Source organism: Mustela nivalis, assembly GCF_964662115.1.
Source record: "Mustela nivalis genome assembly, chromosome: 2".
NCBI lineage: Eukaryota > Metazoa > Chordata > Mammalia > Carnivora > Mustelidae > Mustela > Mustela nivalis.
In genome coordinates, this window is record NC_139021.1 from 116,224,211 (window position 1) to 116,237,012 (window position 12,802).

General features: G+C 39.3%; 1 long non-coding RNA gene across 1 annotated transcript in view; it reads left to right on the forward strand.

Annotated features, from left to right (window-relative positions):
- LOC309859507 overlaps positions 1 to 12,500 on the forward strand; it is a 30,819-nt gene extending 18,319 nt beyond the window's left edge. Inside the window, exons 2-3 of the long non-coding RNA XR_014308738.1 lie at positions 11,286 to 11,352; positions 12,342 to 12,500. This is a non-coding gene — a long non-coding RNA (uncharacterized lncRNA). The remainder of the gene's footprint in view (positions 1 to 11,285; positions 11,353 to 12,341) is intronic.
- The last annotated feature ends 302 nt before the right edge of the window (positions 12,501 to 12,802 follow it).

Genomic DNA, 12,802 nt, shown 5'->3' on the forward strand with positions numbered 1-12,802 from the left:
CAAGGGGTGATTTAGAAAGTGTTTTTGAAGATTAACATGCATAGAGGGACAAAGTCTAATGTTAAAAACATGCTCTGCAAAACTAAAAATAATGTTATGTTATAACAAATTAAGTCTGAAATTGTTTTAATTGGTGTATACATATGGAAACAATAGAAGCCCATCAAGTAGAAAGTATACCTATTCAATTCTGAATGCACCCAGGAATCTTATTAATTATTTTATATTAGAATTTCAAGCAAGGGAATAATACAACTTTTTAGTAACAGCAAATTCTAATCCTAGAATTAGTTTCTCTCTTTTTCTTTCCTAGCAGAAATAAGTATTTTTGCAATAGTTTTCATGTAAATATTCATGTTTATGTTATGCTATTTAGGGTAATCTATCCTTTTTTGTGATTTTTTTTTTAATCAGAAAATGAGGGGCACCTGGGTGGCTCAGTGGGTTAAGCCTCTGCTTTCAGCTCAGGTCATGATCTTAAGGGTCCTGGGATCCACCCTCGAATGGACTCTCTGCTCAGCAGGGAGCCTGCTTCCCCCTCTCTCTCTGCCTGCCTCTTTTCCTACTTGTGATTTCTCTCTGTCAAATCAATAACTAAAATCTTAAAGAAAAAATCAGAAAATGATAGGTCTAGGATTACTGGTACTTTAATAAACATATTTTGCCTCTCCTCTAGGCTGATTACTTAAGACTGTAAGATATCAATCTCTCTGAGTGTTACCTCTCAGTTTTCTTTTCTTCAAATAGGGATGATAATAGTATCTACCTCCTCAGAGTGTGACAAGGATTAAATGAGATGACCGGCCTAGCACAGAGATATACAAATAGTGTTATTGTCATTTATTCTTATTATCATTACCTCATCACTATCAGCACACTCATCCATATCAATATCAAATTGCAGTATTTATCAGGATGTGTCCCTTCACATAGTGACCTTACACCATAATCAGATTTAGTTTAGACTGCTTGAACTCTGCATCCCTTGGAGAAAGAAGGATGGTTTTATTGATCCATTGGTCCCATGTTTGTAATGTGAGTATCACCAAGAGTTTGAAGAGAGATCTTTTTCATACAACCTGGTTATCTTTCAGGAGTAAAACCTGGTTATTTGGGAGTATAACCTGGTTATTGAGGTAACCAAAAGATAATATATATTTTTACTTTTTCAGAGACTGACATGTACTTCTAGGTAACTTAAGGAGTTTCACAGATGTTTATAAATGTAGTATTTACCTTAAGTGTTAATTTCAGAACCCAATTCTGCTAGAACTGGGCAAAATCTACTTTTGGCAATTTCTCTTCATTGACTGTGTCTTAGCTTAGAATCATTAAGTCTCCTCTTCTCCCACACAGAAATGAGAGGGAAGCCTAGAAGGATCCTATATGCCTTTAGTGTCTTGGAGCTTTGTACATGTTCAAAAAGCATTGGCAACTACTGAGATTTTTTGACTAAGAAATGTAACTGAAATAATACTAAACCGATGACGTTAAACTACGACATTAAACTGATTTTTTTTTCAAAGTTAGGCTTGGGATTTATTCTATGAGGAGACACTACAGTAAATGTAAAGACCTTACATCTTTCAAGAAATCTAGAGCTTGAACTTCAAAGAGTCAATGCAAAAAAAAACAAAAACAAACCCCTAAAAGTCAATGCACTGCAAAATGCACTGCATAAGAAACAGTGACTGAAAAGTAGCTATTAAACTGATTTTTAAAAGACTTCCCCCCACCCCCCGGGAGTGCCTGGGTGGCTCAGTCGGTTAAATGTTTGCCTTCCCTTCAGGTCATGATCTCAGAGTCCTGGGATAGAGCCCTGCATCAGTCTCCCTGCTCTGCAGGGAGTCTGCTTGAGGATTCTGTGTCTCCCTTTCATCATCTCCCCTCCTGGTGTTCTTGCTCTCTCTCTCTCTCCCAAGTACATAAAATCTTAAATAATAAATGAAAATAAGAAGATTTTCCCCAAATTTTATTGCCTCATAACTGTCAAAGTTAGAATCAAGTGTTTGTATTGATTCAGTGGGTATAATAAAGAATGAAGTCATGTTCACTTTGGAGTTCCAAATTCAAGGTTTTTTTGGTTTTCTTCTGGTTTTGGTTTTGGTTCTAGTTCAGAGCAAGATAATATCTACCAAGTCAGGATTTTGTGAGGAAACAAGGAAAAGATTTCTTTTTTCTTTTTTTCTTTTTTTTTTAAGATTTTATTTCTTTATTTGACAGAGAGAGATGACAAGCAGACAGAGAGGCAGGCAGAGAGAGAGGAGGAAGCAGGCTCCCTGCTGAGCAGAGAGCCTGATTTGGGGCTCGATCCCAGGACCCTGGGATCATGACCTGAGCCGAAGACAGTGGCTTAACCCACTGAACCACCCAGGCATCCCGAGAAAAGGATTTCTATATCCTAAATCTTCCTTTTGATATCAAGAATGGAATTTGGAATCAAGGCAGAGAGCCTTGCTCTCCAATTGTGTGTGTGTGGGTGGGTGGGAAATATATATATATATATACATATATATGTATATATATATATATGGGCTCTAATATATATATATATATTAGAGCCTGTTTCTTTTCAGGTAGAGATAGAATTAGAAAGCTCTTCCATCTCTGATATTGGGAAATGAGGAGCTGTAAAAATCAGCTGACTTAGGTAAGGATGAGCATGCTGCCCAGGGACACTTGGGTGAGGGTTAGGGAGAAGGAAAGGCAATCTGATAAACTCTGATTGGGATTCCTGACCGATTGAAGGCAAATCAGAGAACATCCAAACTTCTTCTCTGCTTGCCTTGGCTTCATGCAAAATAACATCAGAGTGCTAGATCACTACAGGCAGAGGGAAGGTCTAGAAGCATAGCAACCTTGGGGCAGCAAATGCCTGGTCTATAGGCCCTGCTTGACATGGAAGAGGTCCAGGTGTCCAAGTATGACTGTGTGAAGGAAGAAGTAGGTAGGTGAAAATTAAGAGTAAGCATAAGAGTGGGGTGCCGGGGTAGACTCTTTGGTAAGCATCCACTCTTGGTTTTGGGTCAGGTCATAATCTCATGGTCCTGGGGTGGAGCTTCTTTGTTCAACATTGAGTCAGCTTGGGTTCCTCTCTTCGCTCTGCCCGTTTGCTCCACTCTCTGTCTCTCTAAAACAAACAAATCTTGGCGGGGGGGGGGGAAGTAAGCATAACTAAATAAAATTAGGCTTAACTGCCAAAGAGTTACCATGGTTCAGGGTGAGGAAACCTGTGCAAAGACAAGCCCAAGTAAAGGCCATGAAGTCTCAGAAAATCCATGCTGCCAGCGAAAATTAAAATGTGGAGCCTAACTAGCACAAGGAGTTTATTGAGCTTCATGGGAACAATCACTCTTGCCTACCTTGAGACATTGGCTTTAGTGCCATCCTCTCCGGACAGGTCAACAAATCTACTCTGGAAGGACACAGACCAATGCTAAGACTTACTGGTTATTCCCTGGCCAGAGTCACCATGGCTAGCAGAACTAGAGAGTTCTCTTCCTTGTGCTCATGAGATTACATGCCCTTAGGTACGCTCCTAGGAGTACACAAAGTTAAGAACTCCAAAATGATTATTTACTCTTAAGAGATTGAATTAACCTGAGAGCCTTTATAACCACAAGAGAAAAGTTACTGTTTATCTTCAGATTTAAGGGTTTTTTTGTTTGCCTGGAATATACATATATATAAGATTTACTTTTAATTAGAGAAATAGAAGATCAAGGGCAAAATGAGGTCCATCATAGAACATAATAAATGACTATTTTTGTACATCTAAATTGTAGTGTGTAAATTTTAACCTTGCTGTAGGAGTATGGAGTACTGTTTAATCTTCCTCTTTCCTCCCTCATGCAAACCCAACAAGCTCTACATATATAGAATGTGTAATTTTTCTCCATCTCTGCTGGTAGTAAATAGAAATTCAGCTGATGAGTTAAATGTAATCAAAATATTATTTGGAATATAGATTGAGACGCAGGACATCTTTACATGTGGACCGGAATAGAGTGGAAAAGAAAAGCTGTTCATACAGAAAAACTGGCATTATTGGATGCAGGTTTACTGACATGGCTATTTTAATTCCCATCCTACAGGTGGTGTGAATGAAGCAAACCCCATGGCTTATTACAATAGAAACTTGGCAGTTAGACATTCCCCCCAAATGATGATGCCCCTGCTTGGGAAGATAATTGACAGCACCACACACTATGATCATTTATAACCCGGGGGTGTTCTCTTAAAAGTTATTTTTAGTTATTTGATGACACATTTTTCCTAATCCACAATACTGTGCTTTTTTCCTCCTACATTACATCAGACCAGACCACAAAATCAGTGTTCAATAAACCATTTCATATTCTTGCCACTTAAAATATTATCTGCTTAAAAAAAAAAACACCCACTCGTTTGCTGTTGAGTTGTACCTTTTAAGAAGAAAAAGAGGCAAATAGTTTTTAATTGCCCTGCAAACATTTACATCCTATACATCCTGTGATTCAGCAATTACACTTATCTGTTTTCCACCCCCTGCTAGAGTAACCGCAACATTGTCGTGAGGGAAATGATGGAAAAAAAAAATGCTGTAGCACTCTCATTCAACTTTGCATGTAGTGGAAGAAGAAATGCCATCCCTCACTAACTTGAACTACAAAATTATTTTCCACCCTCAGGAGCAGTTGGTCTTTTCCCACCACTGATGGGCCACCACGGTGGCAGGATCTAACTGTTACCTCAGAAATACCAGAAAGATTGTTCTCTTACAATGCTGTGTCTTGTAAATAGTTGAGTTATGCCTGTAATTGCCCTAAAATGCATTGCCTGCTGTGCTTGCTTATGTCCAAGAGCAGTTTAAAAGGTCAGCCTGGGCGCTTTGATAGCCTTGATTACTGGCTGTTACTTGGTGATGAAGTAACCAGAATAAAAAGCAATAGTTAATATTTGTGTCTCATTTATCAAAGAAATACTTCTGGAACTCTTCCATAGGATGATGATGTCATTTGTTCTGATTCAGATATGTATTTAGGGTATTAAGAGTTGCTGTTTTCAGGAAAGGTATAGCAAACACAGAATTTCTTGCCCACAAATAGACTTTTCCAGTAATCTGAGTGGAGGCTAAGTCTATATAAATTCTGTGCCTCAGAGGTTTTTTGGCCTTCTTCCCTGGACTCTTGCTCTCGGGAGAGACTAGATTTAGAATCTGAAAATAGCAATATCAGTGCTAGGCTGCTGAGGAGTATTGTGTGGTTCTTCCAGAGGATGTGAAGAACTCTTCTCTGAGGCTCCCGGCCATTCTGAAAGTCACTGAGGGAGAGGCACATTTGGGCTCCATTTGCATGGAACAACAGTGACATCCAGTGCTAATACATTTCACGTGAAGAGCCTGAAAGTGCAGCATCACATCATTTCATGGTAAACATGATGGCAAGGGGGATGTGATTAACATGAGTGTCTTCACTGGTAGCTGCTAACAACAGGGGCAAGTGGTGTTCCAGGGCAGAGAGAATATTCATGTAGCACAGCCTTGTAGGAAGGAGTATGGGGGCCTGTGCATCATTCCCACCCTCACTCCTGAGGAACACTGGCAGGGTGCCAGGCCATCAGCATCCTCTCATGTTATCTCTCAGGACTCATGAAGTAGAGATGGTGGTGCCATCTCACCAGTTGACCATCAATGCCTCAGGCTCAGCATTGATGATTTGGAGTTATCTTTTCTCCAGGTTTGAGATACATAGAGACACCATGAAAGACACAGAAAAGCCCAGCTAGCTTGTAACTTTAGTAGGATTATGTAAGATTACATTGCCTGCCATTTTCTCTCCAGAGAAAGGTTCACTGCTTGGTTCTCTTTTGGTTTTGCCAACCAGCAATGAGAAAGCCATATGCCATCTACCTTGTTCTTCACACCATGTGAGAGCTTACTTATTGTCCTGTGTTGGAGAAGAGCTACTTTCCAAAGGCTATGATAGAAAGCTTTGTCTATGTATTTGACATTAGCAATAAATAAACCCTCAAAAACTATTTCCCAGATCAATCTAGAATGCATTAAATGCCTGATAAAAAGTAGGCACAGTGCAAGACCCTGTTCACACTTTATCTTCAATGTTTGTATTATCCACACAAAGCAGATTTTGTGTATCCATTTTGCAGATGAGGAAAATGAAGCTTAGGGGGATCTCAATAATTTGACCATAGTGGGAATCTCAGGGTTTGAACCCAGACACACCAACACTGACATTCCAGAGTGGAATTCAGGAAAGCAGGAAAGGAAACGTCAGCCAACCATTCCTGACCACTTCTGCTGCACTGTCTACTATAGCAAACTCCAGCCACTCATGGCTATAATATTTAATTAATGAAATCCCAATTAAATTAGGAATTCAGTTTCTCAGCCTCACTAGCCATATTTCAAACATGCAATAGCCACATGTATCTAGTGGCTACCATAAGGTACAGTGTAAATACAGAACATTGCCATTAATATTGACAGTTGTATTGGGCAGTGCTTCTAAAGACTAGAACATTTAAGGAATAAAAAGCAAAGGATGTCTTTAAGGTTTTTTTCATTACAGGATCAATCCCAGATCACAAGTAAGAAAGTGAGCATGGCCCCAGGGCTTTAAGAGAGTTCTTGAATATAATATGCATTTGGTTGTGGAACATCATGTGTTGTTACATCACAGCAAAAACCAAATCTAATTGTTTTAAGGGAAAGCTGTAGGGTAGGAGAGGTCCTCAACATGTCCCCTGTTCAGCCCAATCTCTACTTACCAGCATTAAGTTCTGGTGATTCTGAGCTCATCCTTTTGGAACTCCCAGGAATAGGAAAAATTTTTTATATTAAAAAAAATTGAAAATTTTCTTTTTTTTTTAATAGCCTTTATTGTTTTAGAGAAGTGTTCAGTTCACAGAAAAATCAAGCAGAATATACAGAGTCCCAATTTGCCCTTCACCTCCACACATGCACAGCCTCCCACACTATCAACATGCCATAGTTTATGGTACATTTCTCAAAATGGTAAACCTATCCTGACACAACCTTATCACTCAGGGTCAGTACTTTATATTAGATTTCACTCAGGTCATACATTTGATGGGTTTTGACAGATAGATAATGAAAGGTATCTGGCATCATAGTCTCAGACACAGTAGTGTTGCCAGCCTGCAAATCCTCTGCACTCTGGATATACATCCTTCTTTCCTCCCAACCCATGAAAACCAATGATTTTTTATTGTCTCCATAATTTTTTATTCCCAGGATGTCATAGAGTTGTAATAATACAATACACAGCTCTTTAGGTTGATTTCTTTTATGTAGTAATATTTATGTAAGGTACTACCATGCCTTCTCATGCTCTTCTTTAAGAAATGAATTCCAGAGAGGAGGAGCAAGATGATGGAGGAGTAGGACACCTAAATATCCTCAGGTTCCAGGAGTTCAGCTTGATAGTTATTAAGCCATTCTGAACATCTAAAAACTCACAGGAGATTGAAGAGAAGAGCAGCAATTCTAGGAACAGAAAAGCGAGCAGTTTCTGGAAGGTTGGACATGTGGAGAAGTGAATCTGAGGCGGTATATGGGAAGATAGACCTTGGTAGAGGGGCTGGCTCCTGGTGAGCCATAGAGCAGTGGAGCACAAAATTGAAACTTTGAGAAGTCTTCTCCACTGGGGTATCACTCCAGAGGTTAAGCAGGGAGCAGAGCCCTCATGGAGATAGTGTGTTCTCAGGAAATTTTTCTTTTCTTGTAAAAGTTCACTGAAACAAATTTAGAAAATGAAAGTAAATAAAAGTGTAAAAATGAAAATCAGTTATCCCTTATGTTTTAGACTTTATTTCTTTTTTCTATGTACTTTTACTTGATAAATGCAATGCACTAAGAATCATTCTGCATGTCATTGTTCTTAAATATTTCTTTGTAATGTCTAATTAATGAGGGCATTTTATTACATTTGGTGACTATATTATAAATTACTGTCTCTTGTCATTGGATACTTAATTTATTTTTGATGCCATGAATTTTCATGAACACTCATACAATAAAGATCCTTACACAAAATTTTGTGTACATCCTTAAAATTGTTATGAAGTTGAGAATTCTACATCAAACTATAAGCAAAATTTTAAGTCTTTTGGATGCACATTGCCAAATCTACCATCTATATTAATATTTATACTCATGTCTATACACTGAATTTTTACCAGAAGAATAATCTCACATAAGCATAATACAACAGGAGTTGTATTTAACTGTTACTTTTGGAGCTCATCTCATGGAAGGTGATAGAGGTACATTTTGTAAAGAAATCAACATGAATTTGCTCCTTGGTGAGACAGAGGTACACCAGGTAGGGGTGTCACACAAGATAAAATTTATTTGCAGCAAGTAAGGAGATCATGGGGGCAACTTCCAATGTCCTGACTCTTTGAGCAAGGGTGGTTGGGTTCCTTTGTTTAGGATTAGGGGAGCCTTGTCATTGTATGTAGAGGTGGGCATGAGATCATGCATGTCTTAAGGAAACGTGCCTACACATGCATTGTATGTGTGCTCTTCCTTGGGTAGAGATTTTAGTATTATAATGAGTTAAATGTGGTCATCAGTCACTCTAGAGGTCATGCTATGCTCCATCTGCACAGGCATGAGTCAGAGATTAAGCTCAAACTGGTCAGGGTGGTCTGGACTAGCTGGAGGTCTTGTCAGGGCAGTTGCTCACGTGAGGGGAGATTTTGCTTTCCATTTGTTTGAGTTAAGAGATAAACTGGAGAGAAGAGCTCAAGAAAGAATGTGGGATAAAGGTTGGTGAGTATAAGCAGGTAGGCAGTCAAGGTGAGGTCCTGGGGTCTAGCTGGTGACAATTTCAGTGGTTCTGAACTTAACATGATAGCTAGTGAATAAGTCATCATGCCCCAGGGATTTATCTTGGCCAAGATCCAAATAATTCTCCTTTAGTCAACAACTGCACGAAGTTGTAAAATGTTTACAGGAAAGTCTAGAGGAAAAATGGTTATGTTCTGCATTGTTGTCTTACTTGTTTCCTTCAGTAAATAGTCAAGGTCAAATTGTGACAGTAGCAGGGCTGGAGAGCTCAAAGTGGAATGTGTGTATAATTTGATGTTGGTGTGTTAGGAAGGTAGGGCCAGAGTGTTTTGCAAACACAGTCTTCTTTCTATCAACAACTGGTAAAATCTACTCCATCATCACCCCAGAATGGAGACATGGTGTGCTTTTTCTCCAAAATGACATGTTTAGTCATCATCTTTGAGTGTGTGCCAACTCTGATACTCTTGGATTCCTAGGGCCAAAATGGCATATGGGGAGAAAATAGAATCTTACTACCTCTTAAGGCCTTTATCATGTGATTTAAATCTCCAGTTAACTTTCTGCATTTATTTCATGTTTTACTAGTAAGATCATACACTTTTGTCATCCTCACACTGGAATTATTCAAGCCTTGTTTATTGGGTTCTTGGCCTACCATTAACCCTAGCGCCCATACCTTCCCCAGAGTCAGTGACTGATACTAGACTTCAGTTTTGTCTTTTTCCTAAGTCCCCTTGCAGTGCTTTTGTGTTGATTTTTTCTTTTTTTTTTTTTCCTATTTTATTTTTTTAAAAGTAGGCTCCATATCCAACATGATGCTCAAACTCATGACCCCAAGATCAATGCTCTACTAACAGAGCCAGCCAGGCCCCCCTGCACTGGTCTTTTAAAAATTGGTATGTAAGAGAAGCTTCTTTGAATAATTAAGGGAATAAATGCACAGATGCTGGAGCACTTATCTGGCTTCATGTCTTGGCTCTGCTACTGGCTGGTTGTGTGACTGGGGATACACTACTTAACTTTGACCTTCCTTATCTGTAAACTTGGGACACAAATAGTACCTCCCTTGTAGGATTATTAGGGTTATATAAATTAATTTCTGTTAAGCGCTTACAATAGTGCCTGGCCCTTAGTGAGTATAATAAAACGTTGTTAAATAAAATAAGGACATTCATTCTTAAGTCTTTCCTATTACCTCTCAATATATTCAGAGCATGTTTGTGTCTTTTTCTGCCCACCCATTCATATTTTATTGGTTTTGGTCTTTTTTTTTTTTTTTTTTTGTAATAGATTTAAAATGACCTTTTTAAATATATAATTTCCCCCTCCTAATGGATCAGACATTTAGGATTGTCTTGCCAGGATGGTCCTTCATTGGGACTAAATGATAAAATGTCATAATGTTGATAATTGTTAATACCATTTGAGCACTTTATTATGAGCCAGAAATGATATTAAGAACTGTACCTGAAGTCTTCTTTATAAGCTTCCCCAAATCCTATAGAATAAATGTAGCTATTACTCTCATTTTAAATAGGAGATTTGAAGGATTAAGCCACTTTCCTGGGCCATACAAATAATGGCAGAGCCAGGCTGGAAACTGGGTTGTCCGAGACTTTCTGAAATAACCCTCCTCCTGTTTTTCACTGTGTTTAATGCACAGGTAGAGAAAAAACTTGGTTTACCTCCAGGTAGATGCTACTGCTATTGATGATGACACTAACATTAGCAAAGTGACAGTAAAAATAGCTGCTCTTCCCCAAGAGCCTGATATTGTCAGGTGCCTGTTGCTGTTTATGCCTGTTAGATTAGCTATACCAGGAGGCCATCAGATTGAGCTGTCGCTCATGCGGGGGGAGCCCACATGAGCAGGCCACACTCTAAGCCTGTAAATGCCTTTATGTTACAAAAGCAAAACACTAAGGGCAACCAGTCATGAAAAGATAACTGGGCTTTAAACTCCAGCCAATCAAATGATTCCTTTCTCTGCTTTTGCATTTTCTCCATGTATGCCTTTCCCCTGTACATCTAACTTCTCTTGGTCTTGCTTAAACTTAAATTTTTTGTATGCCAAAGTTTATCTTTTAACAAGTTCTGAAATAACTTTCTAGGCCCAAGATGGTGCAGCTCCTACCCATGGTGCTGCGTCAGCAAACCAACAACTTAGATGATTTTGAGTCCCTGTAAATGGCCTGCATTTACACAGTAAATCTGTGGTGTATGCCTTCAGTCAGTCCCCAAACAGCAGGGCAATTCTGGGTCTGCTCACTCAAACAAAGTTGAGTTTGTGGCCCAAGCCAATCAGATGCTCTCCATTTGTCTCCTGTCTTTATTCCCTATCTTAAAAAACTTCTTGTCTTAGCCCCATTTGCTGTTCCTAGGACCCCTGAAAACAGAGACTTCCCACTTCCTGGAGTGTTAAATAAAGTTTACATCGACTAAATCATCTTCATCATTCTTTTAACAGTTTTTGGTGATGGAGAATGAGATCTGAAGCTGACTGTGAGCAGGCTCTGGGACAAGGAGACGCACAGGTGAGGCACCTGCTAAAACCCTCGAGATCAACATTCCTTGGCCTTACCAGAGGCCATGTGTAAGTCCCTCTCAGACCGGAGCTCTGCTCCCTTGTGTGCAGCTCCCTGATCCAAACTGATATTATTTAAAATATACATGTGTATACATATGACAATATATATGTATAATAATATGAGTGATATATAAGCATATATATGTGTATATGTGTGTGTGTGTATACATATATAGTTCTCAGAAAGGTTCTGGGACCCCTTTCTGGGGTTTGTTAGTTTCTATGATGGTTCTGTTTCCTGAAAAGGTTCTGGAATTTGTTAAAATTCCCAGAAAGTTTGTTTCTCAAGACTCCAGAAAGGTTCTAAGGTTTATTCAAATCCCCAGAAAAGGAGTGCCTGGGTGGCTCAGTCAGTTAAGCTAAGTGTCTGCCTTCAGCTCAGGTCATCATCTCAGAGTCCTGGGATGGAGCCCCCTATCAGGCTCCCTGCTCAGCAGAGAGTCTGCTCTCCCGCTGCCCCTTCCCCTGCTCATGCTTGCGTGCAATTTCTCTCTCTCTCTCCCTCTCTCAAATAAATAAAATCTTAAAAAGAAAAAATCCTCAGAAAATTCTGGGGTCCTGAAAAGGCTCTGGAATAGTTATGTTAGGGTCTACAGCAGGTGGCAGCCTTAAAAGTACTAAAAACCAGAAACTGCAATTCTGTATTGGGGGAACTCACTGAGACTCAACTTGGGGACTTGGAGAAATAGTTAAGAAGTTGTACAGTTTTGACCATCAAATCTAAATCTAAATCTCAATTAGACTATTAAAAGCCATCAGAAATATTCTCATGAGGGAATCATAGGCTCTGTTATTAATGGAAATCTCAGAAGCCAAATAGCTTTACTGAAAGATGCATTGCAAAAGCTTTATAAAAAATTAAGGAAACAAAAGGTACCTCAAACAAAGCACTGATGTGGCTCCTACTCTTCCTTCCCCTTTACCTTCTTTTACCAGAATACTCAGACCACTCTGAAAAGACTATAAACTGTAAACAAAAGTCTGTCATCAGATGTCCTTACAACTGCAACAGCTCCAGAGCCAGAAACCTAAGACACCTGGGACCCCTGCACTGTATCCTTCTGGCGGCCCATCATTAATATGCTAGACCAGAAACTGATGTCTCATTTGCAGTCAGAATATCCTCAAAGATTTTGTCAAATCCTTCCACACCAACTCAGATGACCCCATATGTGCCCTGGAAAGTGGGCCCTACATAGGTGCTTCCCAGCACTGGCAAGACTCTGAGGGATTCTCTGGTAAATCACTACCAGTTATTCCCTTTAACAGCCCAGCAGAAACTGAAATTAACATCAATGGCAGAAGACCTTGCCAAATTCTGGTAGATATACCAAAAACCCCATTTATTTGGGAGCCTGCAGAAAATTAACAGAAGCCAGCAAAGGTTGAGAATTCTT